The sequence below is a fragment of the Panthera leo genome, chromosome A1 (genome assembly GCF_018350215.1).
Source record: "Panthera leo isolate Ple1 chromosome A1, P.leo_Ple1_pat1.1, whole genome shotgun sequence".
In the NCBI taxonomy this organism is placed as follows: Eukaryota; Metazoa; Chordata; class Mammalia; order Carnivora; family Felidae; genus Panthera; species Panthera leo.
Window position 1 is genome coordinate 235,091,330 of NC_056679.1, and position 26,810 is coordinate 235,118,139.

The following is a 26,810-nucleotide window of genomic DNA, read 5'->3' on the forward strand; positions in this document are numbered from 1 at the left end:
CTCTCTCTCCCCCTCCCCCACTCATGCCCTCTTTCTATCTCTCAAATAAACATAAAGAAATTTTTTTTTTAATTAATCCAGAGGAAAGCACAAAACAATTTACTTAGGGTAGCAGGAAGGCCTTTCTAAGCAAGGTATTATGGAAATAGGAAAAATCTAACTCAAAAAACACTAAGAGACATCTGTAGAGCAAAAGTAGTGTTCAAAAACACTAAAAGTATTCTAAAGGAGGCAAAATTGAGGGACTGCTTTTCACCTTTTAGAGTGACAAATATTTTTAAAAAAATTTTTAATGTTTTTATTTTTGAAGGAGGGAGAGACAGAACATAAGCAGGGGAGGGGCAGAGAGAGAGAGAGGGAGGCACAGAATCCGAAGCAAGCTCCAGGCTCCGAGCTGTCAGCACAGAGCCCGATGCGGGGCTCGAACTCACAAACGGTGAGATCAGACCTGAGCCGAAGTCGGATGCTTAACCGACTGAGCAACCCAGGCGCCCCTAGAGTGACAGATATTTTTAAAACCTGATAGTAACAAGTGCTGGAGAATCCATGGCAAAGTGTGGTTCTGGAAAAGTGGTCACTGGGGCGGAGCCGGGAGGCGGCTGCCATGGTTTCCCGCCACGTCCACCAGCACTGAAAATGTGCCATCAGGTCTAAGGAGTTAGCCTTTTGGAATTCTTCCCAATGCTTCGTATAGGCACCTCCCCAACACGGACCAATATATATGGCTGTATAAGTGCAGCATTGTGTGTAAGAGCACAAAACAGAAAATAATAAAAATAAATCATTTAAAGGCTTACCAATTAATTCAGGGTAATGTTTTTATCTTTTATTTTTTTTAATTTTTTTAATTTTTGGGGCGCCTGGGTGGCGCAGTCGGTTAAGCATCCGACTTCAGCCAGGTCACGATCTCGCGGTCCGTGAGTTCGAGCCCCGCGTCAGGCTCTGGGCTGATGGCTCGGAGCCTGGAGCCTGTTTCCGATTCTGTGTCTCCCTCTCTCTCTGCCCCTCCCCCGTTCATGCTCTGTCTCTCTCTGTCCCAAAAATAAAAAAAATAAAAAACGTTGAAAAAAAAATTAAAAAAAAAAAATAAATAAATTTTTTAAATTTTTTTTAAAAATTTTTTAAACATTTATTTATTTTTGAGACAGAGGGAGACAGAGCATGAACAGGGGAGGAGCAGAGAGAGAGGGAGACACAGAATCCGAAACAGGCTCCAGGCTCTGAGCTGTCAGCACAGAGCCCGACGCGGGGCTCGAACTCATGGACCCGTCAGATCGTGACCTGAGCCGAAGTCGGACGCTTAACCGACCAAACCACCCAGGCGCCCCTCAGGGTAATGTTTTTAAAGTATATTTGTATATTTGAAGAGAACAGAAGATTAAAAAAAGATCAGATAATTATGTGCTGATGATAATCATAATTATTATACATAATTAAACATTTTTTCTCAAGTTCCTGAGACTGTGGATAACATCTTCTGTATAATACCTTATTGAAATTTTTTTAAGTTTACTTATTTGAGAGAGAGAGAGTGAGTGCACGAAAGCTGGGAGGGACAGAGGGAGAAGGAGGGAGAGAATCTGAAGCAGGCTCCACGCTGTCAGCACAGAGCCCAATGTGGGGCTCGATCCCACGAACCGTGAGATCATGACCTGAGCTGAAATCAAGAGTTGAACACTTAAAGGACTGAGCCACTCAGGCGCCCTTATGATGCCTTATTTACATCACTGACTGCAATTCTGTTTTAGGGGTATTGTATTACTCTCTTCTCAAGGGTGAGGACAGAGAACTACAGTGGTTCACTTCTGTTTCCAAGGCAACCCGGCTAGGAAATAGAGTTGGGATTTGAGCAAAATCAGAGTCAGTTCAGAACCTGCGCTTCGACAGTTTATACTTCGAGGGTTTCCAAAAAGGATTGAATTTATACAGTGTATAATAGATGCTGCGATCCCAAGCATGTCCATTTTAAAAAGCATGGTCTGCACATAGAGAACCTCCCTGGAAGAAGTGAGAGCCATCGTGGGTGGCCGTGGGCGGCTGTCTTTGGGGAGAAGACTGCAGGAGGGACCCTGCTTGCATCTTCGTACCTTTCTGCACCACTCAAGTTTTTAGAATCCGTGTGTTTTCTTACATAAGTAAGAAACTTATGTTCTTAAGTAAGTCAGTGGCACTGCTGGATTATGGGGTTAGAGACAATTTTTTGCACCCCTTCTAAATGTTATTCAATATCGCCCTGATTTGAGAAGACAATGAATTGTCTCTGCAGAACTGTCCAGCTGTCACTTAGAACTCTCTGATGCCAAACCACCAGCCTTACAATCGGGCTGATTTTTCCCAAAGTCACTTTGATAATTTCCTACACCGAGCTGGACGCTGATGAGGTACTCAAAGAGGTTGATGCACGCGTCCCTGTTCTCAGTGTGCCTCTGATTTAGGAGCCCGAGGCTGAGTCTCATTTAGGGGGGTTGCTGTGGGAGCCTGGAAGTCTGCGGACTGTGGGATGACAGGCGGGGGTGGGGGGCAGGAGCACTTCTTAGATCTTGGGTAAAGGGACAGACGGGACTCTAGGGAACAGTAGGGTTGGGGGTGGGAGAGAAAAAGGAAAGGGGAGACCAGCTGACTGGACATTCAGAGATTAAGCGTTGGCCCTAGAGTCCCTGCTGGTGGGGGAGAGGGTACACTGGGTGAATTATCAAGGAAGCCATCAGCACCGTAGGGGGTAGACCCCCGGGTCCAGGTACCACCTGGCAGTGGAAAGGAAAAATGCCTGGAATTTTTGTCCTGCATCACAAGGGGGAGGCAGCTCTCCCGCAGGGCTCTCTGGGAATGACCTGGGAATCTCTGTGTCCTCTAGACCTCCACCTGCTGAAGTTAACAGTTCTATCAAGGAATAGACAAACGTGGGACTGCAGAACGGCCAAGGCCCGCGGGCTTACATCGCGTTTGCATTTAAATTAAACCCGGACCAGCAGGAGGAATCGGCATGTGCTCAACACGACCCAACGGCTCTTCCACACTTTAGAAGGTAACCAGTTCATGTATCAAACTTAAAAAAAAAAAAAGAATGCAGTTTTCATCTTAAAGAAACCTTCTCTGATATGTGAACTGCTCCTTGTCTTTTCTAATCACCCCTCAGAGACCATCATCTCCTGGAGAATGCGCAGTAGGTGTCCCTGGAGCCCCAGCTGAGTCCCACACCCTGGCATTCACCATCCACGGCAATAATGCGACCTGTGTGACTTCCGAGGGTTTACTCAGCCTCTCTGTGCTGCGTTGTCGTCTAGAAGTGGGGATCGGGCTAGCTGCCTGCCAGGACTTCGTAGCTCACCAATTAATCTCTTTTAAACACATGACGCACAGAAAAGACGCAAAAAAAGATGTGCTGAGTTAATGAAGCAAAGAATGTAAAATATGCTTCACCTCTGATGCTGATTCTTTTCTGATGACTCAGGGGGTTCTCTGGGGGGATTTTCACCGTACAGCACGAGACAACCCCCCCCCGATACCCAAATGCCCCTGCACCCCAACTCCACCATGGCCCCAAACACATCTGTGCTCTGGCCTGCTGTCTTACTTTTTATTCTTCTGGCTTCGGCATCTAAACCCTGTGTTCTCTGACAGCTGTTCGGGCTCAAAAACCACTCCTGCTCCCCCCGCTCGCCCAGTTCAAGACGCCGCTGTGGGTGCCCGAGGCTGAGAGCACCAGATCCTTGGGCAGCGGTGACCTCCTGCAGCTGGAGGGTCTTCTTAACTTTCATTAGCAAAGGAGTCAACCCCAGTTTCGTTAAATACAGAGAATATGAGGGCTGATAAGGCCGATGTTTTGATGTCCCTGATAATCCACAGACGCTGAAACGCACAGAAAAACCAACCCCTTTGTCTTGCTTCAGCATGAGTTTGCAAGCTTACCGAAGAGGTTAGATAAGCCATGGAAGATGAATGTTTTCTTGCGAAAGCTGTTCTTTATTGACCCAAGGATATTCATTTGGAAACTCATCTGATTTCTATGGTACACCTGCCCACAGTAACCACCGGGACATCAGTTGGGTGGATTATGAACCAAGCTTTCAGAAAGAGGCCAGTGGGCTCCACACTGTGCCAAGGAGCTCTCCCGGGGCCCGTCTCTCCTGGCCAGCTCCGTAAATCCTTTTACGCTGGGAAGTTCATCTAATGCTCACACTGCACTCGCACGGACGGAAAGAGCATGTGCTCTGCTGGTACTCCGAAAATGCTGTTTCTCACTCAGCACTGTCTGTGAAGGAAACGCTGAAGTTCCAAAGTCAGATATAGTGTGAGGGTCGCGTTTTTAACTTTTTTAATTTGTTTTTGATAGAGACAGAGTGCAAGTGGAGGAGGGGCAGAGAGCGACAAGAGACAGAATCCGAAGCAGGCTCCAGGCTGTCGGCACAGAGCCCGACGCCGGGCTCGAACTCACAGACCGGGAGATCCTGACCTGAGCCGAAGTCAGATGCTTAACCCACTGAGCCACCCGGGCGCCCCCGTGTGAGTCCGTTGTATCCGCAACTGAAACGTGTTGGATCTCTGCAGGCAAATAAATTAAACAGAATACGCATCCATAATTACATGAAAACATAGCTGACATTACAGGAAGTTTTTCAGAGAGAAGAAAGGGAATCATTCAATAAACGATCTTGAGAAAACTGGTCAGCTCTTTGGAAAAAAATAAATCTAGATTTCTTCTTTCTCCTTTATTCACCAAAATACAGGTCAGGTGCAGCAAAGAATGATAAAAAGTAAAAAAGATGAAATAAAATATATTTATTTGTAATTCTGGTATAGACACTTGTAAATGGGAAACAAAATCAGGAAGCCGCAGAGAAATGGATCGATAAATTTGGGTAAATTCAATGTTTGGGTGTGGTGAAAAAATACCATCAAGTCGAATGACAAGTTATCAGGAAGTTTTTTTTTATGTTTCTCTATTTATTTTGAGACAGAGAGAGAGCATGCGAGCAGGGGAGAGGGGCAGAGGGAGAGAGAAAGAGAGAGAGAGAGAGAGAGAGAGAGAGAGTGAGAGAGGATCCCAAACAGGCCCCACGCTCAGCAGGGAGCCTGACGTGGGCCCGATTCCAAGACCGCGAGATCATGACCTGAGCCGAAATCAAGAGCCGGATGCTCAACCAGCTGGGCCACCCAGGCGCCCCACTTAGTGGGAATTCTTGAATGCCTATGACAAAAACTATGATCCTTAAAAACAAGCCATAAACACCAACAATGAAGAAGTAATACAACTTAAAAAAAAGGAATGGAAAAGAAACAAAATAAGACAAAAAAGAAGAAAAGGAGACTCACAGGTAGGGAGAGAGTTATTAAAAAAAAAAGGGGGTTTGATCCTACTTCCTTCCAATTTTAGCAAGAAGATGAAAATCACAACGAGGTGCACTTTCTTATCTGTCCTACCTGCAGGTGGAAAGTCAGCGTATACCCTGTCATAGTCAAGATGTGAGGAAGATTAGTAAATTGGTAAAGCACTTTTGGAAAGAATTGACACTGTTTCTCAAAAATGTACACGTGTGTACTTTCAACCTAATAAATCTGCAGCTAGGAAGTTACCCTATGAAAATTCTAACACACGTATCGCAAAGTTACCCTATGAAAATTCTAACACACGTATCGCAAGATGCGTAAAAGGATGTAGATCATAGTAAAAATAAATACGACAGCCCCCGAAATGAGAGATACTTAAAATGCCCCCCGATGACAGGTTATATAAATGAGCGTGTATGTATTGGAGAACAATGTCAACATTTGAAAGAACTAGATAGTTACCGATAGAGAATTATACCCAAATTTACTTAGTGAGAAAACTAAAGTGCAGAACTGTAGTGATATTACTATATACTTGCTTTAAATAAGAATAAAAAACTTGTATATCAATGCACATATTTATAAAAGCTGTCCACAAAATGGAATATTACTTGGCTATAAAAAAAAAATGAAATCTTGCCATTTGCAACATGGATGGATTCAGAAGTAAATTATGCTGAATGAAAGGAGTAAGACGTAGAAAAACAAACACCATACGACTTCACTCACGTGGAATCTAAAAAACAAAACGAGCAATTGAAAAGGCAGAAACAGACCCAGAAATACACACATCACGCGGATGGCTGCCCGAGGGGCAGGGACTGGGGGATGGGCAGAGTGGGTGAAGGGGAGAGGGAGGCACAGGCTTCCAGTTATGGAAGGAATAAGTCACAGAGATGGAAGGCACAGCATAGGGAACACGGCCAATGGTCATGTAATGGCGGCGTCTGGTGACAGGTGTCACTTGTGAACATGCCGTAAGGTCAAATCACTACGCAGTACAGCTGACACTAATATAACATTCTGTGTCGACATACTTCGGTAAATAATTCAGTTCGATGAAAATCAAATTTGAAATAGAAGCTGCCCGGAAAAGTTGCATGAATCAAAAAATCAAACGGAAGGGCACCCGGGTGGCTCAGTCGGTTAAGCGTCCGACTCTTGGTGTCGGCTCAGGTCACGATCTCACGGTTCGTGAGTTCGAGCCCCGCACCTGGCTCTGGACTGGCAGCAGGGAGCCTGCTTGGGATTCTCCGTCTCCCTCTCTCTCTGCCCCTCCCCTGCCTGCACTGTCTCTGTCTCTCTCAACATAAAATAAAGAAACTTAAGAAATTAAAAACAAATCAAACGGAAATTAGGAAGAGAGGTATAAATGTCCGAGCGCTGAGGCTGTTTCCCCTGCCGCGTAACGGATCCCCACCGAACTGGTTCCACACTTGCCTCAGGTGAGCCCAGGACCCTTTGCAAGAAGGCTCGCCATCAACCAACAGGCAGACGTGTGATTTGGCTCATGAGGAGAAACAGGCATTTCATTTCCCAACTGATTTAATTTTATCCTCCTCTGTGTTTTTGTTTTTGTTTTTCCAAAAGCATCATTTGCTCGAGGAATATTCTGCTCATTCTAGTCTTCTCGGTGATGTTTCAGAAACACACAACAATTGCAACTTTTCTAGAACTTTCAGAGAGGTTGCATTCTGCTTCGTATTCCCTTAGGAAACTCAGGATCTAACCAGAACCTGCCCCAACCCAGTCCGCCCCTGGCCATATGCCCGAGCCCACAGGAAGTCTCGCTGCGTGATTATCTGTGATGCTGTGAAAATCAAAATTCTCCCAGAATCTTCTAAAAGGCCAAACAAACCAAGAGGCTCTTTCTCCAGGAGATCTTCCATCTGCTTCTTTTTACCCCATCGCCGCTACACCTGGCTCGGGCCCTGGGCCTCCTCAACCCACCTGCCTGCAAGGACAATGGGGTTGACGCGCTGGTCGTAGGAATCACCCATCATCCCAAACCCACGTAAGTCCAGGCTTCAACATGCTGTTTGCTTGGTTGTACAACTGGTCCCTGGTGGCCTTCGTATTGCTCACCTGTCGTTTCAAAAGCCTAACATTTCGACCCCCGGCAGTTCGCTAAGGTTGAAGCTAGATGCCCACGTCTTGTCAGTTTTGCTGTGATTCAGTCATCATAATCCACCAAGAGGCCTGAGCCTAAACCCCAGCTCCCACCACAGTGCCATCAGATCACATCCGTGTCCCCTGAGCACTCGCTGTCAGCGCATGGGAAGAAGGGAGAGGCTGTGGAAGTCGTCAGCTGCAGGCTGACTGGGGTGGACTGGGCACTGACCGGACAATGACTGGAGGCTGATGAAGGCTGACTAGAGGTTGACTGGAGGGCGAGTGGAGGCTGACTGGAGGTTGACTAGAAGCTGAGTGGAGGGTAAATGAAGGCTGACTAGAGGTTGACTGGAGGCTGAGTGGAAGCTGAGTGGAGGCTGACTGGAGGTTGACAGGAGGCTGACAGATGCTGACTGAAGGTTGACATGAGACTGATGGTGGCAAAGTGAAGGCAGTGTAACGGCTGGTGGAGGCTAAGTGGAGGCTTACCGGATGTTGACCGGAAGCGGACTGAAGGTTGGAGACTGATGGAGGCTGACTGGAGAACGATGGCTGAATTAGGCACAGAAGGGTGGTCTTTTAAGCAAGAGACTTTTTCCAGGCCTTCCCGCATTTGCATGATGCAAACAAATTTATCCTTGGTCGAATTCGCTTTGGATTTGGGGACCCGGATAAATTGGGGCAGTGTGAAAACCAGAGGAGCAGAACAAGTGCAGCTTGGGTAACGTGCCAACCATCTACACTCCCCACACACCAACACGGAAAGGGCACCCTCCTCCGCACGCTTGTGCCATTAGCCAATCAGGCTTTGGGTGGATTTTACAGCAGGAGGAAGCAGGGCTGTGATTTCAGAGGGCGATTTAAGAATGCACTGCGATTATCCTGGCTGTTCCAAACGATCAAGGACAATGAATATATTTAAGGCCCTTCCCGAGTCTTGTTCCCTGTTCACTACTAGCATCAGAAGCTGTCTTTGTTTTGAAACTTCCTCACTGAAGCTTTAAGGGGTCAACACTGTGAACGCCCTTGTCCTTAAAATCTGAAGAAGGCTCATATTTTTTGTCTTTTATACTGATTTTAACTCACTCAAACATTAAGTTACCAATATTTCCTGCCCTGCTACATAACAGAATCTTAGTAGCGACATAACGTATGGTTAGAGCCCCAGATGGAAATGATATTTGTTCTCCCAGGAGATGCCTGCTTGACGAATGAACCAGGAGTATTGGTGGTAAAAGCTTCTCGCCCACTCATGATGTCTTCAGTGGGGCGGGACCCGGGAGCACAGAATCCTGCCCCTCACCTGCTCCCCTCCGGGGAGGGAATAACTTGTCTGTGAGTCTGGGCTCAGCAGCGGGCGTGCACGGTACAGCCCTCCCACTCAGGACGCCAAACGCCCCTGGAAGCTCCTGTCCTCGTGGGTCTTGGTCACAGCATGCGCTTAGCTGCCAGATGGGTGGCCGCCCCCGGTGGGGGACTCTCAGGGGTCCAGCATCTGTTGCAACGCAGTGCCTGGGTCCAAGTCGGGGTCCACTTCTAGGACAACCACTCACCTGCACAGATCTTCCCCCGTCTCCAGAACTGATGTTATCAGTGGTTTTAAAAAGGATACATAGGTCTATTCTTTTGAGGTATTCTTGTTGTTCGAATCTTACAATGCATTCGGAATACAGAACATAGGGAAAAGGGAAAAGTGAAAAGTGACAGGAAGAGGTAAGGAAACAGAGAGGCATGTATTGGGTCACTTCAAAACCCAATATACTGTATTAGCTCACAGGTGGCTTATTAATTAGCAGAGCATTTACTAGGTATACTATTATGCACGTAAACACCTATGAAATAATAATTACTTTGTCTTGGTTTCCACCTATGTGGTAAGTAATGTGCTGTATGTATGTATGTATGTATGTATTTATTTACAGTGCAAGGGCGAGGGAGCAGCAGAGGGACAGAGAGAGAATTCCAAGCAGGATCCACGCTCAGCTTGGAGCCTGACGTGGGGCTCAATCCTATGACCCTAGGATCATGATCTGAGCCAAAATCAAGAGTCAGGTGCTCAAGGGACCGAACCATCCAGATGCCCCTGTTTTGCTCTATTTATTATTCCTATTCCAGTAGCTGATGTATAAAATGAGAATTAATATTCCCATTTAAAGGAAAGGGACACTAAAATTAAAAAAAAAAAAGTTGTTCAACATTGTAGACCTAGTAAATGGACGAGCTAAGATTAAAATCCAGGTTAAATGACTCTAATATCTATGTCCTCACCAGCACATCAGGGCTTCCTCTCTACCACCACCATTAGGTCTATTCTTCGGCGGGGGAGGGGGGGGGGTGGTGTGTACGTAGTATGGCCCCTGGAGAGTAACACCAGTGATGGTGGTAGTTGAGAGTGAACTTGGATTAGTTGCAAATGTATATTACAAACTCTAGAACCACAACTAAAACATGTAAAAAAAAAAAAAAAAAAAAACCCCAGAAATACAAGTTCGATGCTAAAAAGGATAGAAAACAGAATCCTATAGCATGCTCATTTAAAACCACAAGAGGCAGAAAAAGAGTGGAAGACAAAAATAGGAACAAAGAACAAGGGCAACAAGTAGAAAACTGTAACAAATAGAGTAGGTATTAATCCAACTACATCAATAATCACTTTGAGTGTCAATGCTCTAAACAAACTAATTAAATGGCAGAGATTGTTAGGATGCATCGAAACACAAGACTCAACTGTACATTGTCTACAAGAAATCCACTTTACATCTAACACACATATAGATTAAAACTAAATAGATGGAAAAATATACCATGCTAATAGTCATCAAAAGGAAGCAGGAATAGCTATGTTACTTTCCGACAGAACAGACTTCAAAGTGAATTTATCAGGGATAGGACCATACATAATGATAAAGGGGTCAGCTCTCTGAGAAGACCTAACAATTCTTAACATGTATGCACCTGATAACAGAGCACCAAACTACATAGGACAAAAGCTGATAGAACTGCAGAGAGAAACAGATGAACACACTCTCATGGTTGGAGATTTCAGCACCCTCTCCCAGAAATGGAGAGACCCAGCAGGCAGAAAACCAGTAAGGACATAGTGAACTCTGCAACACCATCCATCAACTGGATGTAAGACCTCCTTAGACGACTTCATCCAACAACAGCAGAAAATACACTGTTTCCAAGCGCACACGGAATACTCGCCAAGACCAACCACATTCTGAGCCATAACGCATATTTTAAAATATTTAGAAGGTTAAAAACCATACAGTGTCCACTCTCAGACCACAAGAGAATTAACATAGAAATCAATAACAAGAAGATAAGTGGAAAATCTCAAACTATGTGACAATGAAACAACACACTTGTAAATAACACACAGATCAAAGAGGAAATTCAAGACAACTTTCTGAACTAAATTAAAATGAAAACACAATGTATCCAAATTTATAAGATGCAAGGAAAGCAGTGCTGAGACGGAAATCTCTAGTCTTGAAAGCATGTATTAGAAAAGACGAAAGATCTAAAATCAATGACCTAAATTTTCACCTTAGGAAACAAGAAAAATAAAACCAAATAAAACCCAAAGTAAGAAGAAGAAAATAAATAGTAAGAATTAGAGCAGAAATCAGTGAAATTGAAAACTGGAAATCAACAGAGATTATCAAAGAATCCAAACCCTGGTTCTGTAAACAATGGTGAGATGCACTCATGCGGCACTTAGAGAAATTCCACATCCTGAATGCTTTCCTTCTTCTAAATAAAGATTGAGCAACCCAAGCATTCGCTCAAAGTGTTTTAAAACACAATTAATGGCCATGTGGAAACCAGAAAGGCTAATTAAAAATAAGTAAGTAAATTCAGAGTATATGAATTAGTAAATAGACAGAACATTGTGACGATCAAACCAAAGAAGTCTAGTAAATCGAAGATCTGGTTTTTAGAACCAAATGAGCACACCTCAGGAAAATGCAACGAAGATGCAAAAGGTAAGGCATATAGATAATAAAATGGAATGTGGCACGTATTTATAATGGGGGATCAAACTTCTTTTGGAGATGAAATGTTATTGTAGCATGTCTTCCCAGATTAGTGAATTTGTTGTTACTGCTTTTGTGTGTGCTTTTCAATTTTACGAGACCTTTCAGACCAATCTATTATAAGGGTATACGTCTCTGTTAGAGGAGAAGTCTGTACATGCACCGTCCAGGTATTTCTATCATGGTATAAAGTTTCACTGGAAAGTACTACTCTAAGGCAAATGGTGAAAAGCAAATCTTTGGGAGCTTACTTTTTAAGACTGACTTTCTAGATATATGAGAGGTTGCTACAGCATTTCTCTACCATCGTATATATCATACAGTTAGAAACAATCTTACAAATCACATCCATTAGCATCTTTATAAAAATGGCCCGGCCCAAATGTTCAAAACGTTATTATCTTAGATTGATTGCTCAGTAAGATTACTTTTGGCTGACAACAATAATATTTGAACAAGAACAGCTCAAACTTAAATCCTCAGATCCTGTTTCTGTACATTCCCAAGACACAAAGAAATATTTAAGCAAAGTTATTGAGTCAAGGCATGGAACATACTGCTTCTACTTAATGTAACCAAAATACCATGGGTTGCACATTAGAATAGATTCCTACAGAGCTGTATAACATTTAGACATGACTTCAATTCCACAGTGGAAGAAGTTCCCAGTCCTTCTCATCCAAGGACTCTGCGGTGTGTTCCTTCACTCATTCACTCATTTTATGAATTCGGTGAATATTTGGCAACTGCCTATGGTGAGTCAGGTGCTCTTCTAGGCAAATCCAGATGCAACTATGAACAAAACAGACAAATACGGCTGCCTTCCTGGAACTTATATTCCAGTGTGAGGTGGCAGGGGGGTGAGGGAAGAGAATAATGATAGACGTAAAAACAAATGGTAAGAGGTTAAAAGAAAACGCGTCAGTTCTTCCCAACTTGATCTATCGATTCGACCCAATTCCAATCAGAATTCTCGCATGTTGTTTTGTTAATATCAACAAACCGAGTCTAAAGTTTCTACGGCATGGCAAATGACTCAGGCTACCCTCGAAAATATTGAGGGAGAAGAACAAAGTCGTAAGTCTGACACTGACCCAACTTCACAACTTCCTGTAAAGCTACAGTAATCGAGACAGCGCGATACTGAAGAAAGCAGAGATGGACAGATCAGTGGAACAGCACAGAGAGCCCAGATACAGACCCACGTAAGTACGGTTAACTCATCTCTGACAAAGAACCAAAGGCAATACGATGGAGAAAAGATAGTTCTTTCAACAAACGCTAATTGGATAACTGGACATCCACAGGCAAAGAAATGAATCCAGACACAGACTATAAACCTCTCACGAAAATTCACTCAAAATGGGTTGAAGACCTTGTAAAATGCAAAACTGTAAAACTGCTGGAAGATGACCTAGGGGAACATCGAGATGGCCCCGGGCATGCAGTGACTTTTTTAGATGCAACACCAAAGACAGGATCCGTGGAAGAAATAGATGAGCGGAGCTTCTTTAAAATTTAAAAATTCCGCTTTGTCAAGAGAACAAAAAGACACGGGGACCTGCCTGGCTCAGTCGGTTGAGCGTCCGACCTCGGCTCAAGTCACCATCTCGCGGTTTGTGAGTTCGAGCCCCGCGTCGGGCTCTGTGCTGGAAGCTTGGAGCCTGGATCCTGCTTCGGATTCTGTGTCTCCCTCTCTCTTTGCCCCTCCCCCGTTCACGCTCTGTCTTTCTCACTCTCTCAATAACAAATAAACATGAAAAGAGAGAACAAAAAGGCATGCCACGGGCTGGGAGAAAATAAACGCTAAAGTCCTATCAGACAAAGGACTCAACCGTAAGGAAACAAGCAACACGCTAAAAAAGTAAGCCAAAGACCTTAACTAAGATCTCACTGAATAAAACATGTGGATGGCAAATAAGCGTATGAAAAGACGCTCCACTTCGTACGTCATAAGGGAAATTGCAAAGGAAAACAACAGTGACGTAAGACCGCACGCCTGTTAGACCGTCCGCCATCTGGAACCCTGACACCGCCACGCGCAGATGAGGGTGTGGATCCGTGGAGACTCTCCTTATCGCTGGTGGGAACGTGACATGGGGCGGCCGCTTTGGGAGACGGTGTAGCAGTTTCTTGCAAAACCAAACACATCCTTGCTATAAGATCTGCAATCGTTCTCTTCGGTGTTTACCCCAAAGAGTTGAAAACTTTATGTTCACGCAAAAGACCTGCCCACAGATATTCATAACGGCTTTATTAATAAGCAGCCAAGATGTCCGTCAGTAGGAGGATGGGTAAGTAAGCTGCGGTCCATTCACACATGAAATACTAGTGAGCACTAACAAGAAATGAGCTCTCAAGCCATGAAAGAGCATAGAGGGACCTTAAAAGCATATCGCTAAATGAAAGGGGCCAATCTGAAAAGGCTGCATCCCATAGGATTCCAATTCCATGACATTCTGGAAAAGGCAAAACTACAGTCGACCCAGCAATAGCTCTCCTAGGAATTTATCCCAAGGATACAGGAGTGCTGATTCTTAGGGGCACATGCACCCCAATGTTTATAGCAGCACTTTCAACAATAGCCAAATTATGGGAAGAGCCCAAATGTCCATCAACTGATGAATGGATACAGAAGATGTGGTCTATATATACAACGGAATAGTACTTGGTGATGAAAAAGAATGAAATCTGGCCATTTGCAACAAGGTAGATGGAACTGGAGGGTATTATGCTGAGTGAAATAAGTCAGGCAGAGAAAGACAGATACCATATGTTTTCACTCATATATGGAATTTAAGAAAGTTAACAGAAAACCATGGGGGAGAGGAAGGGGGAAAAATAGTTACAAACAGAGAAGGAGGCAAACCATAGGAGACTCTTAAATGCAGAGAACAAACTGAGGGTGGATGGGGGTGGGGAGGGGGGAAAATGGGGGATGGGCATCGAGGAGGGCGCTTGTTGGGATGAGCACTGGGTGTTGTATGGAAGCAATGACTCACGGGAATCTACTCCTGAAGCCAAGAGCACCCTGGATACACTGTGTGTTAGCTAATGTGGCAATGAATGCTCAGAAAAATAAATAAATAAGATAAATAAAAAAGAAAAGAACAGATCAGAGGTTGCCAGGGGTTAGTGTGAAGGGAGGTATAAAAAGGCAGAGCGCAGGGCTTTTAGGGCAGTGAAATGACTCCGGGTGACCTTCTAATGGTGGATTTCACGTCACCAACACTTGTCACACCTACAGAACCTACGTCAAGAGTGACTCCAAAGGGAATCGACTTTGTGTGATAATAGCATGTCAATGCAAACTCATCCATTTTGCTGTGAGCCTAAGCCTGCTCTGAAAAATGTCTATTAAAAAAAAAAGAAAAGAAGAAGAAGAAGAAACTCAGAATGACGAGGACACGAGGAGCATGACAAGGGAGGTTTCAATTTCAAATACGGCAGTCAGGGTGGCCTCGCTGGGAAGGTGGCATTTCCGGTGAAATGAGACGAGGATGTCCCCTGAGGGAAGGCTGTGGGCCACACAGAAGCCACAGCCACTGCAATGGCCCGATGGCCCCACAGGGCTGTCGCTGATGTGTGTGATTTTGCAAACTAGTCACGTGACAGATTCACCAGCTAAGGCTGCTGCTGCTGCTGGTGCCGATCGCAACAGGAATACCAACCACTCGGCAGGACCTGTTCCAACTGGACAGACCTGCCTGCAAATTCCCCTCCAGAGAGGGCACACTGGAGGCTTCTGGAGCCGTCCCCGGACCCCCTCCACCGCCATGACTGAGAGCTACACTCGCCATCTGCCAGTTCCACTCTTACTCCCCTCCGGGTTTCTTCTCTACCTTTTATTTGGGGGGTTGGGGGTGACGGGAAGCACGAAGCCGGTCCCTACCTACTCACAGCCTTGCGGTGACATCCTTTACTTGCAGACACGATCGGTCCTCTCCACGGTCAGGCTCCGGGGAGCATCACCCCCAGGCTGCGCTCCCGCCCCCTTGCCGGACGCTCAGGACACCCCCGCCGCCGAGCCGGCCTCTGCTCCTGTTCCAGGAGCACGGTGTTCCCTGCGGCCTCACCCACTCCACCAGCCCTCTCCTGGCCGGGGGTTGGCTCACCTTCAAGGCTGCGGCGACAGGGTGGGGTGTGGCGACTTGCCTGCCATCACATGGCTCTCCGTGGTGGGATGGACATGAGCCCCAACCTGGTGGCACCCGCAGCAACAAGGCAATGACTGGTGGTGGCTGCGGAGGCCAAAGATCAGGTTCAAGTCCTGAGTCGGCCTCTCCTCGGAGTGTGGGGGTGACTACGTGTGGGTCCTGAAACCGAGTTCCTGTCTTTGCAAACGAAGGATGGATGAATCTACAGCTATCTCCCAGGACGACAGTAGGGATTGTACATACACTTCAAGGTGGCAAAAAGACAGAGGGAGGGGGAGAGAGATTTTATCGACGTCAAAACCGCAGGACAGATTTCTAAGGAATGGGGGGGCAGCACGTGGGAAGCCTCAGCAGAGAGGAGGTGGCCTGCAAGCCTCTGAGCTTGCTGAGAGAGGAAGACCAAGGTCAAGGGCAGCGCGGGGAAGTCACGGCAGAGCACCCACTGCCTGGGTCCTCCGGACCGAGAAATCCACAGGCACGGGGTGCGGTGGGCACACGTGCTTCTCATTTGAGGTCACGGGTCCCCAGGGTGCTGCCGCCTGGACCTACAAGCCTTTTCCGCACACGCTCGGTCCCTCCCAGGGTGCGACCCCAAGGTGCCCTTCCCTCAGGGCTGCCGGCTTGGGGTGAATCCTGCCGTGAGCCCAGCAAGCCGCCACCGGGCCCCCCCATCTGCTCTTTGCCCTACTGGATGCTGCGACAAGGTGTTTCTCTTCACTGCTGGTTTTTGCTGCGGGTATAGTGCCTCCCGATGTGCGCTGTCAGCCCCGGGTTCCAGGACGGTCACACTCTATTTCCGTTAATCACATTAAAATTACTTTTATTAAGGGGCACCTGGGTGGCTCAGTTGGTTGAGCGTCCGACTTCGGCTCAGGTCATGATCTCGCGGTTTGCGGGTTCGAGCCCCGCGTCAGGCTCCGTGCTGACGGCTCGGAGCCTGGAGCCTGCTTCGGATTCTGGGTCTCCCTCTCTCTCTGCTCGCCACCCCCCCGCCCGACTCACACTCTATCTCTCTCTCTCCCCTTCAAAAATAAATAAACACTAAAAAAATATTTTAAATTGGTTTTATTAATTTAGTGATCTCCAACCACGGCCCCGCCTCGGCTCCAGGGACTGGATGCCATTGTCAAGACCCCTCAGACCAGACTTGTAAGGCAGAGATTTGGGGGGAGGGTAAAGAAACAGAGCTTGAACACCCCAAATGTCTCTCGGTGTAAGGCTCATGACGTCAGGCAAGGGGGCTGGTGAACGTGGTGGGTCCAAGCACCTTATGCGGAGCTCAAGCAGCTAGAGAGAAAGCCCCGTTTCTAAGAAGCTTGCAGACAAAGCAGAGCTGTGATGTAGGAAAGGATCAGGCTGCGGGCTGGGGCGAGCACGGGACGGGCTGCAGTGACAGGAGGGTCGCTGCGGGGCCGTGGACGTGTGCACCCCCGTACACACGCCCAACACTCACCAGCCCCTGAGCTTACCATGCTACGGTTCCGTTGGGTAAAATGGACCTCAGTAGAGCTTTCAGAAAACAGGCCACCGAGCTCCATGAGCCTGTCCTGTATGAGGGCCGGGCTGGGGGGTGCAGGAGGCCGGGCCACAGTGGGGGCCAGCCCCGAGGAGCAACAGTTTCACAAGGCCCTCAGCAGGGCTTATCTGCACATCCAGTCTGCTCCTCAAAGCCTTCTGTCCCTGAGAACCCCCCGAGCGGCTCACTGAAACCCGTGCCCCCTCCCCAGGCTCTGAGCCACAGGACTGGGGGACAGGGGCTTTGTGACAACGTGCGTGTTCAGTAAGATCCATGCACACCATTTGTGACATGAGGGCCGGCGGCCCTGCACCCTGTGCGTATCTGTCATCTCTGACTTGCAGGCCTGCCCTCAGGACGCCTGTGAGATAACACGGTGCCGGGACGTCGCCCGTAAAATGAACCACCTGCTAGGACACCATCGGATCCTGTGTTGAATTTGGTATAACTAAGTTTCCTTATTCTCAAGCAAGTTCTATTGGACACCATTGTCTTCTGGTGACACACTGATAAATAGCAAAAGTAATACCACGTACAACAACCTCCAGACCGAAAACACGGCATAATGTAACGTAGGGCCTGGGACAGTCATCTGTGCCAACGTTGTATGTCTGACGTGACCTCTTTAAGACAGAACATTCCAGGCCGTTTCTTTAAACATCCATTACAACAGGTACCAAATCCGACCGTGCACGGACTCCAGTCTCAGTTATCCCGTGACTGGGTGCCCTCTGATACACGTCAGAGCCGTGAGGGGACCACAGAGTCATGAGCGACCCTATTTCCAGAGTATCAGCTCCAACTGTAGAATCGTTAGAAAATGCGGCCGTGAGGGGCGCCTGGGTGGCGCAGTCGGTTGAGCGTCCGACTTCAGCCAGGTCACGATCTCGCGGTCCATGAGTTCGAGCCCCGCGTCAGGCTCTGGGCTGATGGCTCGGAGCCTGGAACCTGTTTCAGATTCTGTGTCTCCCTCTCTCTCTGCCCCTCCCCTGTTCATGCTCTGTCTCTCTCTGTCCCAAAAATAAATAAAAAATGTTGGAGAAAATGCGGCCGTGCCTGTTGAGACGGTCTTCCGTAGATGCCCTCTTTATGGGCTGTTATCAGGAACTTACTAGGAGGCAATTTTTTTTTCTTTTAAGAAAGAAAGCAGTGGTAACATCATGGCAGAATCAGTCATGACGATCGAGGACATTGCCCTACGGGTCTTCAAACCGCATCGACCCGCGATCACACGGTCACAAGGGGCTCACTACTAGACAGCTCGGGCAGGTCCATCACTTCCAGAGGAACAACAAAACACCCAAAATGCACAAAAAGCCACCAATCATGTGAAGAAACCAGGCCCAGGTGGGTTCCGTAGTGTGATCACAGAGGGCTTCTCGAAACCTCACATGGCAGTCCCCTGTCACCTTTGCCAGCCAGGGAGCAGAGGACTCACTCTCCAGAATGGCTCAGAGACAGCAAGTCCACGAAAGCTGGGCAACGACTCTCCCCTCCCCCGCCGTGGCCACGGAAACAGCCCGAACAATCAGACTAAGTGTGTAGCCTTACGAGTGGCCAACGGCTGCGCTGAATCACGCCCGTACGTTTTGCTGAACTGAGTGGCTGTTACTTCTAACTCAGCCTGTGTATCATTTTGAACAACTGCCATTCTCTCGACCACCAATATCCCAAGAGACAGGGGAGGCTAACCTACGTTATTTCTCCCATAACTGCCTGTGCTCACGAGTACTTGTGGACTCTGATTCCAATTTTGCGGAAGTCGGTACCTTCCGTAAAAACTCAGCAGAGTGGGGATTCGAGCGTCCGACCCTTGACTTCGGCTGAGGTCGCGATCCCACGCTTTGTGGGATCGAGCCCCTCCCTGGGCTCTGCTCTCTCCCTCCCTCCCTCTCTGCCCCTCCACCTGCTGGCTCACTCTCTTGCTCTCTCCGTCCCTCAAAATAAATAAATAAACTTAAAAAAAAAAGACTCAGCAGAGTGGAGTCAGGGTTCAGTGTGGCCTTCACAGACTTGGAAGATGTTTGTGTGCTTTTAACAACAGGTTTATGCCCAAAGAGTTTCTCAAATAGATGACTTACAACTTACTACAAAGGGCAAGGAAACTGAACCTTAGATCATAGAGAATGGGGACCAACCGACTACCTCAAACATTACATAATCCGGTGATCTCCGTGATACGTGCCGACTCGTTTACCCCTGGCATTTTCACCATAACTCATACGCATAAAACGGTGACTGCTGAGGACTGAGATGTGTCTCCCCCACCCCCCACCCTCGGCGCATTGGCTCTTATACCGACCACCGACCCCCTGCATGCCGACTCTCTCGGGCCTGGTCTCTACGTGAACATTCAAACTCCACATGCCAAGCTCTGCGTAAAGGTTAGATACTCCTTACATGTGATGAAAATACAGGTAAGAGCTTGAACACAGTGGATGATCAGTAAACAAGAACTCCATGCCCTGGCTCGGATCACAGACCTGATAATTACGGGGAAACTCCTAGGCCCGCGGAGTTATCGGAGTTCAGGTTGCCACCCCCTTCCTCCCCCCCGCAAAATCCAGCAAATTGAAAAGTTTCTAAGAGGAGAGGGTTTTTTGAAACCACTATACGTGAGCATGTACGTGTGCGTGTTTCTGACAAGTTATGTTTTCTTCACAAAGGAAATCTTACAAGGTTTTTTAAAAACGTTTCTTCGGTTTATTTTGAGAGAGAGAGAGAGAGAGAGCGTGTGCGTAAGCAGGGGAGGCACAGAGAGAGGGGACAGAGAGAATCCCGAGCACTCTGAGCTGTCAGTGCAGATCCCAACGTGGGGCTTGAACTCATGAACCCTGAGATCATGAGCTGAGCCGAAGATAAAGAGTCAGACTCTTAACTGACTGAGCCACTCAGGTGCCCCCAAAGAAATTTTAAAAAGAGAACGTCCCAGGACCGATTCTCTCGGTTATTTCCAGGCGAGACATTCATTTCTCTTGGTCAAGCAGCAGGAGCTCTTATCACAGTGCTCCTGAAGTTGTCACTTCTCCACGCGCATCTTTGGGTCAAGCACGTTGTTAAAAGGAAATGATGCTGTGAGAAACCCTGCTGTCATGGCCACAAGAAACGCTTGGGGCTCAACAGCTGTGAACTGGGCTGAATTAAGGGGGCCAGGCACTATGTATGACACGAAATTTCTGTAGCCTTCCTTGATTAATCTTGGATTGAAAAAATGCTTCAGACATATATATGTTCCATGCCTCTCTGTCTGTCTCTCTTTCTGGTCTTTTACTGCGGAATCATATGATCCCGTGAGCTGATAACCACTGGAGCTGCAACAGACACATAAGCCCTACAGAATTCTCTGGAAGAATCACAGCTCTCTGAGTGAGGTCGTGCCGAACTGCAGGCTGTCCCCACGCAGGCACCGAGCGATTAAAAGTCGGGTTTTGCACGTCTAAGTTCTCGTACTGCCAAGATCCCGTGCTGCCCAACCAGTTAGACTGCAAGGATATAGACATGCCTGGGCGGAGGCAGGGTGCTGGGTGGAAAGCCCGTCTGGGATCTAGTGGGCATGGCTCAGAATCCAGGCTTGGACCCTTGTTAGACAGCAGCTTTGGGCAGGAAACATAATCTGTCTGATCCACAAAACAGGAATAAAAACTCTTTTCAAAATGTTCATATAATGAAATGCAGGCGTAATGCACGTGGTGAATCCGTGTGCAAAAATGCCTGGCATACAGTAGGTGCTCAGCATGTGTTCCCCGTTTATAATGGCTCCGTTTTCTTGTATTTACTTAAAACCATGAAACCGCATCCCGGACACATACTTTAACATACGTGTTCCGACGGTAAAGCGGATTTCGCCATACATTGGCCTCATAACAACCAAACGTGGACTGTAGGCTACGAGCAGGCCTTTTCGGGATGACGACACATCGGTCCCAGGGCACACACAAATCAGAACTGCAGGTTCAGATTTTCCCCCAAGCTCTGGTTTAGGAGTTGGAGAGGAGCGATGGGTAGGGTGGGAGAAAAAAAAAAGTGGGAGACACCACTTTCCTATAAAACCATCACAGCCCCCCCCCCCCCCCCGTCCAGTTACCAGGAACAGAGGACCCACCACGCGCAAAGAGCCACCATAACTAAAGCAGGTCAAACCCAAGGAGGTGTTTGCTTTTCCCACGAGAGGAAAAATACTACGAGAGTCTACCCTCTGGCAAGAGCTGAACATTTGGGTTGTCCGGACATTATTAACATGAAAACATAGTGGAAGGCACACGTGGATGAAAGGTGGATTATGGCACCATGGGGGTTTGGTAATTTGGCACATCACAGAAGGAATTCTGCAACCAACATCCAACTGAATATGAAGGCAACGGCACAGAACGCCCCTACGTCTCCGTGTTTTCCCAAATACAAGAGTAAACTGTTGGTCATGCCTGTGGACTCTACAAGTTGACCCCCACGTGCCCTGGGTCTCCAACCGCCGTGTCACGGCCCCTCCGCTCCCACAGCAGAACCCCCAGGCCACACCTTCAACAAAGGGCGGACAAAAGGGCTGCAGCCAGAGAAAGGAAAGTTGGTCGGGGTTGACTTTGAAACCAAGATCAAACGAAAACGACCTCTTGGAAGTCTCTAAGTCGAATCCATTTCAGAGTGCAGGGGCAGACAGCGAAATCTGAACTGTGAATAATTGCCAGATCAGAGGATTAATTTGCAAGGGATACAACAGAACGTGATACCATCTCAAACGTAACTAATACGCTTGGCCCTCCTGGTTTGATATGGACATTGCACTGAACAGCTACTCCTTATATCATTGCACACATGACACATTTTTTGTACCTGCACTGAACAGCTACTCCTTATATCATTGCACACATGACACATTTTTTGTACCGGAATACATATATAACAATGTATGTGATTCACTGGTTTATATGTAACTGAAGACTGCCACCCCCCATTTTTTTTTATTTAAAAACAATTTTTTTTAACGTTTCTTCATTTTTGAGAGACAGACAGAGACAGAGCATGAGTAGGGGAGGGGCAGAGAGAGGGGGACGCAGAATCTGAAGCAGACTCCAGGCTCCGAGCTGTCAGCAGAGCCCGATGCGGGGCTCGATCTCACGGACCGCGAGATCATGACCTGAGCCGAAGTTGGACGCTCAACCGACTGAGCCACCCAGGTGCCCCTGCCACCCCCAAAATTTAATTTTAGGTTATGGGCCTTGAGACATTTTTACATTTAAATTGCAATCTGCGAGACTGTCAAATTATTCTTCCTAACACACTTCACAGTGTGAGACATAAGTGCCCAAATCAGTCCACACCCTGTGCGTCCCGTCATACATGTAGAGGCACAGACGTCCCTGGGACGCTGCACCTTTCCAGCGAGGCAGAAAGCTGGGTTTGCCAGTTTTTAGCCCCGGCTGCACATCTGGAGACTCCATCCCGAGGTGAAGCTGGGGGTTTGTTTCCATTTTTAAAGTGAAATAAATGTAAGGGCTCTCATTAGCCCAGGTAAATGTAAACTTTGGCCCGACCCAGCCTGTATTTACAACTCAAATTCAGGGGCACCTGAGTGGCTCAGCTGGGAAACGTCCGACTCTTGATCTCGGCTCAGGTCTTGAGCTCACGGTCACGAGTTCAAGCCCTACAACGGGCTCCACGCTGGGCATAGAGCCTACATGAAAAAAGACCCCAAATTCAGACAAAACTGTTGTCTCGTAGAGTCCCCGCGCCTACTACAGCCTGGGGTTCCCACTCTTCTTTAGACGGGGGCCCATTTCACATACGTGGGCATCAGCTATCTTCTAAAAACCTCATAAACCAACTGGCTCTGGTGACGCATGTCTCGCCCTCTTTTCAGAGGGTTCCCAACGGGGAACTTGAACGCGGATGGGGACAGTCAGCTCAATTTTATTAGAACGAGGAAGCCCATACGCTGCTCCCCGGTGCACAACATACTGGGGGCGGAGCTGGGAATTACGATTGACGGTAGACCCCAAAAAGGTTTTAAGGCGTGAACACAATCCCGTTACGTATCAAAGCGATAGGAGAAACTCAGAATGACGACGCCGCCTGGCGAAGGAAAGGCTACTCCTCCCCGGGAACGCACAGCGTGTTCCGTCTCTGCGTGTGGCACGCACGGTCACGTGGCCCAGCGCTTCTGTGCGGAAGCATTCGCTATTTACCCTCCCAGATCATGCACACGTACTCGTACGTTTCCGCTGGACACGGCGCTTGTGCTATAAAATAGCCTCGCTTCTCCTCTGGCTGATCGTTCTGCAGCCATCACTCCTAGTTTTATTACCTAATGATGGCCTGCAAAGGGCATAGTCAAAAGTCCCCCAGCTTCAGTGAGAAGCCCTGCAAGTAAAACAAGGTTATGGCCCCGGTGGCTGCGGCAGGGGGACTACGGAGTCAAAACGGGAGCGATTCGGGCACTCTCCTCGTTTACGATCCCTTATGAAGCACAAAGCAACCTCCCAGGTGCCGAGAATGGAGAACTTAACCCGCGTGGGCACAAAGCACGGCTTCTCCAAACTGCAAAAATGACACTCTTGCATTTTCAAGCGTTTGCTCAAAGGATCGGTCTTTTTCTCATCGCGGGGGCTTTCAATAAATCACCCACCCAGAAGGTTCCAGTGTGAAGACGATAGATCCTAATTCCACTCCCATCTCAACTGTGGGGCTTCTCTGAAGGTCAGTGTCACCTCCTGGTTCCCTCACTTGACGCGAGCCTGCTGGCAGGTGGGCAGTTCGCTTCTAATTAGGTTTGTACCCCCATTTCGCAGTTACATGGGGGAGGCTGAGGGGGGCGAGGGCTCAGCTCCTACTGGGCGCTAAGTTCTGTGCTGCGGGCTCTGGGCATACACTGCCTCGCTCCATCCTCCCGCCAGCCGGTGACATCAGGGTTATTTACAAATTAAGGAAACGGGAAAAGCCAAGTACAGAGCCATTGGGCTAGTAAATGAGAGAAACTCCCTGTGAACAGCCCCGTGTGACTCCAATGGCTACGTTTTCTCATTATGTTTCCCCTTTTGTTGTCTCAAGTAGTCATTTGACTCTGTTTCTTGTGTATATGTCCATCTAAACAGAGATCTTTCCTTGCACAGAGAATGTAGACAGTGCATGTTTTTCTGTTCATTTGTTTCCCAGGATGACGACCACAGTCCTTCGATTGTAGGGGCTCCAATGCTTGTTGACTAGCTTGGTTCTGGATTTTGATTTACAAAGTGCTTAATATTTATCTCAGCTAACTTAACAGAGTAGAAATGGAAATTTTTTTTTCCTTCTTATTTTATGGTGAGTGCCAGCTTTTCGTCCCTGAAAGTGCACTGCATCACTCTTTGTGAAGGATTCAAGGTGGGTTAAGAATACCCTTCTTCAGGGGCGCCTGGGTGGCTCAGTCAGTTGAGCAGCCGACTTTAGCTCAGGTCATGATCTCGCAGTCTGTGGGTTCCAGCCCCGCATCGGGCTCTGTGCTGGCAGCTTGGAGCCTGGAGTCTGCTTCCGATTCTGTGTCTCCCTCTCTCTCTCTGCCCACCCCCCCCCCCACTTGCTCTCTCTCTCAAAAATAATAAACATTAAAAAAATTTAAAAAAAAAAAGAATACCCTTCTTCAGAAATCCTCATGTGCAACAGGCAATCCCCCTCGTCATAAGCTTAATAGCTAAAGAAGACATCCATCCAAGACGCAGAGACACAATTTCGTCTCTATGCTCATGCAATAAGGTATAAGAAGCTAAGAGGTGGGCAAATCCACTTAGCTTTTTGAATTGTACTTTATACAAGTTATATCATATCCCATGACCCAAGTACATTGCAGTGTTTCTTACTTAAAATTTGTTTAGAGATTCTCTTAGGAACTGTCTCCAGCATAGATGGAACTAGTATCTAACACGAGGACTTTCCATCCATCCATCCATCCATCCATCCATCATCCATCCATCCATCCATTTAACTGTCTGTCCATCCACCCACCCACCCACCCCCCTATCCATCCATCCAATTGCTCACATGGGCCAGGAACACTGCTGGGTGCTGGCAGTCCTGAAAGGATTCCCAACAGCCATGAACTTAAATGTGGCTTATCACAGCTAAGGGTCAGCACCTGCTTTTTCACCATTCATACAATGTACTCATATGGAAATATAAATTATGATAGAATGAAATGACCTTAAGGTCATCATCAAGGCAAATGTTTTTTTTTCACAGACGTTGCATACTGGATGAAGTCACCAAATGCTTCAACTGCATTTCATTTTACAAGTTTTGCTCCAAATTTCTACTGGTTGAAGATACAATTATTCAATGACAAAAAACTGGGATGACTGGATATATCATGTCATTGCCTATTTAAGTTTTCTATTATTTTAGTACCATTTTTAAACTAAAGGCAACCAAACATCTTAGCATCACTGTAAATCTGGTAACAGCATGTGTGTGTGTGTGTGTGTGTGTGTGTGTGTGTGTGTGTATGTATTTTTTAATTTTTACCCTAGTTTAATTTTTGCTTTAAAACTGGTAACTTTATTTTCTAAGTTTACTTATTTCGAGAGAGAGAATATGTATGCACAAGCAGGGGAGGCGCAGAGAGAGCGGGAGGGAGAGAATCCCAAGCAGGCTCCACACTGTCAGTGCAGAGCCCGATGCAGGGCTCAAACTCATAAATCATGAGATCATGACCTAGGTCAAGATCCAGAGTTGGATGCTTGAGGCGCCTGGGTGGCTCAGTGGGTTAAATATCCGACTTCAGCTCAGGTCATGATCCCACGTTTCGTGGGTTGGAGCCCCGCGTCGGATTCTGTGCTGACAGCTCGGAGCCTGGAGCCTGCTTCGGATTCAGTGTCTCCCTCTCTCTCTGCCCCTCCCCTGCTTGCACTCTGTCTCTCTGTCTCCCAAAAATAAAAAATAAAAAATAATAAAGAGTTGGACGCTTAGCCTGCTAAGCCACCCAGGCGCCCTGTAAACTGGTAACTTTTTAGATATAATGACAGCATATACCTTATTGGGTATGTCCCTCTATTATCAATTGACCAAAAGGAAACATAGGAATACTGCCTACATTTCTCTAGCCTGTAAATTTGCAAATGAGATATTTTTATTTCGTTTTCCCTTAATTTCACAGAAATTATAGAAAAGATAATATGAAACGAACACTGCTTTCACTACTATTTTAAAACACTGAATTTACTCGATTGAATGTCTGTAAAACACATGCTGTTTTTCCTTAAAAAAATCAGTAAAACAAGTTCTTCAAGTAGTGAGATACATGTGGAATAAGATGACTGCCGTCCTCAGACAAAGGAATCAAAATCAGCAAAAGCGACACATGCCTGGAACGAGCGGGGAACGGAGCATGGTCACGCCAGCAACAGCGGAGTTCTGAGAGTCCAGGAACCTGAGACCAGGGTCGGGGCTCCTGACGCCCCCTGTTGTCCAAAGTGAGCAAGGACAGGGCTCGCCTTGTTACAGTCTGGCCTCGGGCCTGTGGATGATGACGCCCCAATCTCTCCTTCGGGAGGGGTTTACAGGGACATGGACGCTGCAAGCACACGAACACACGAGGCCCTGAGCTCCAACTTGTTCCCATAGAATAAGTCCCGAAATACGACTTTCAAGCCTACTGAGGAGACGCGGCTGCCTCTCCCACCAGGCAAACAC

At 47.2% G+C, this 26,810-nt stretch overlaps 1 protein-coding gene across 1 annotated transcript in view; it reads right to left on the reverse strand.

The window, feature by feature from the left end:
• The window catches only part of ADAMTS16 (ADAM metallopeptidase with thrombospondin type 1 motif 16), a 158,144-nt gene that overhangs the window by 113,136 nt on the left and 18,198 nt on the right, over positions 1–26,810 (reverse strand). The gene's annotated exons all lie outside the window — the stretch shown is intronic.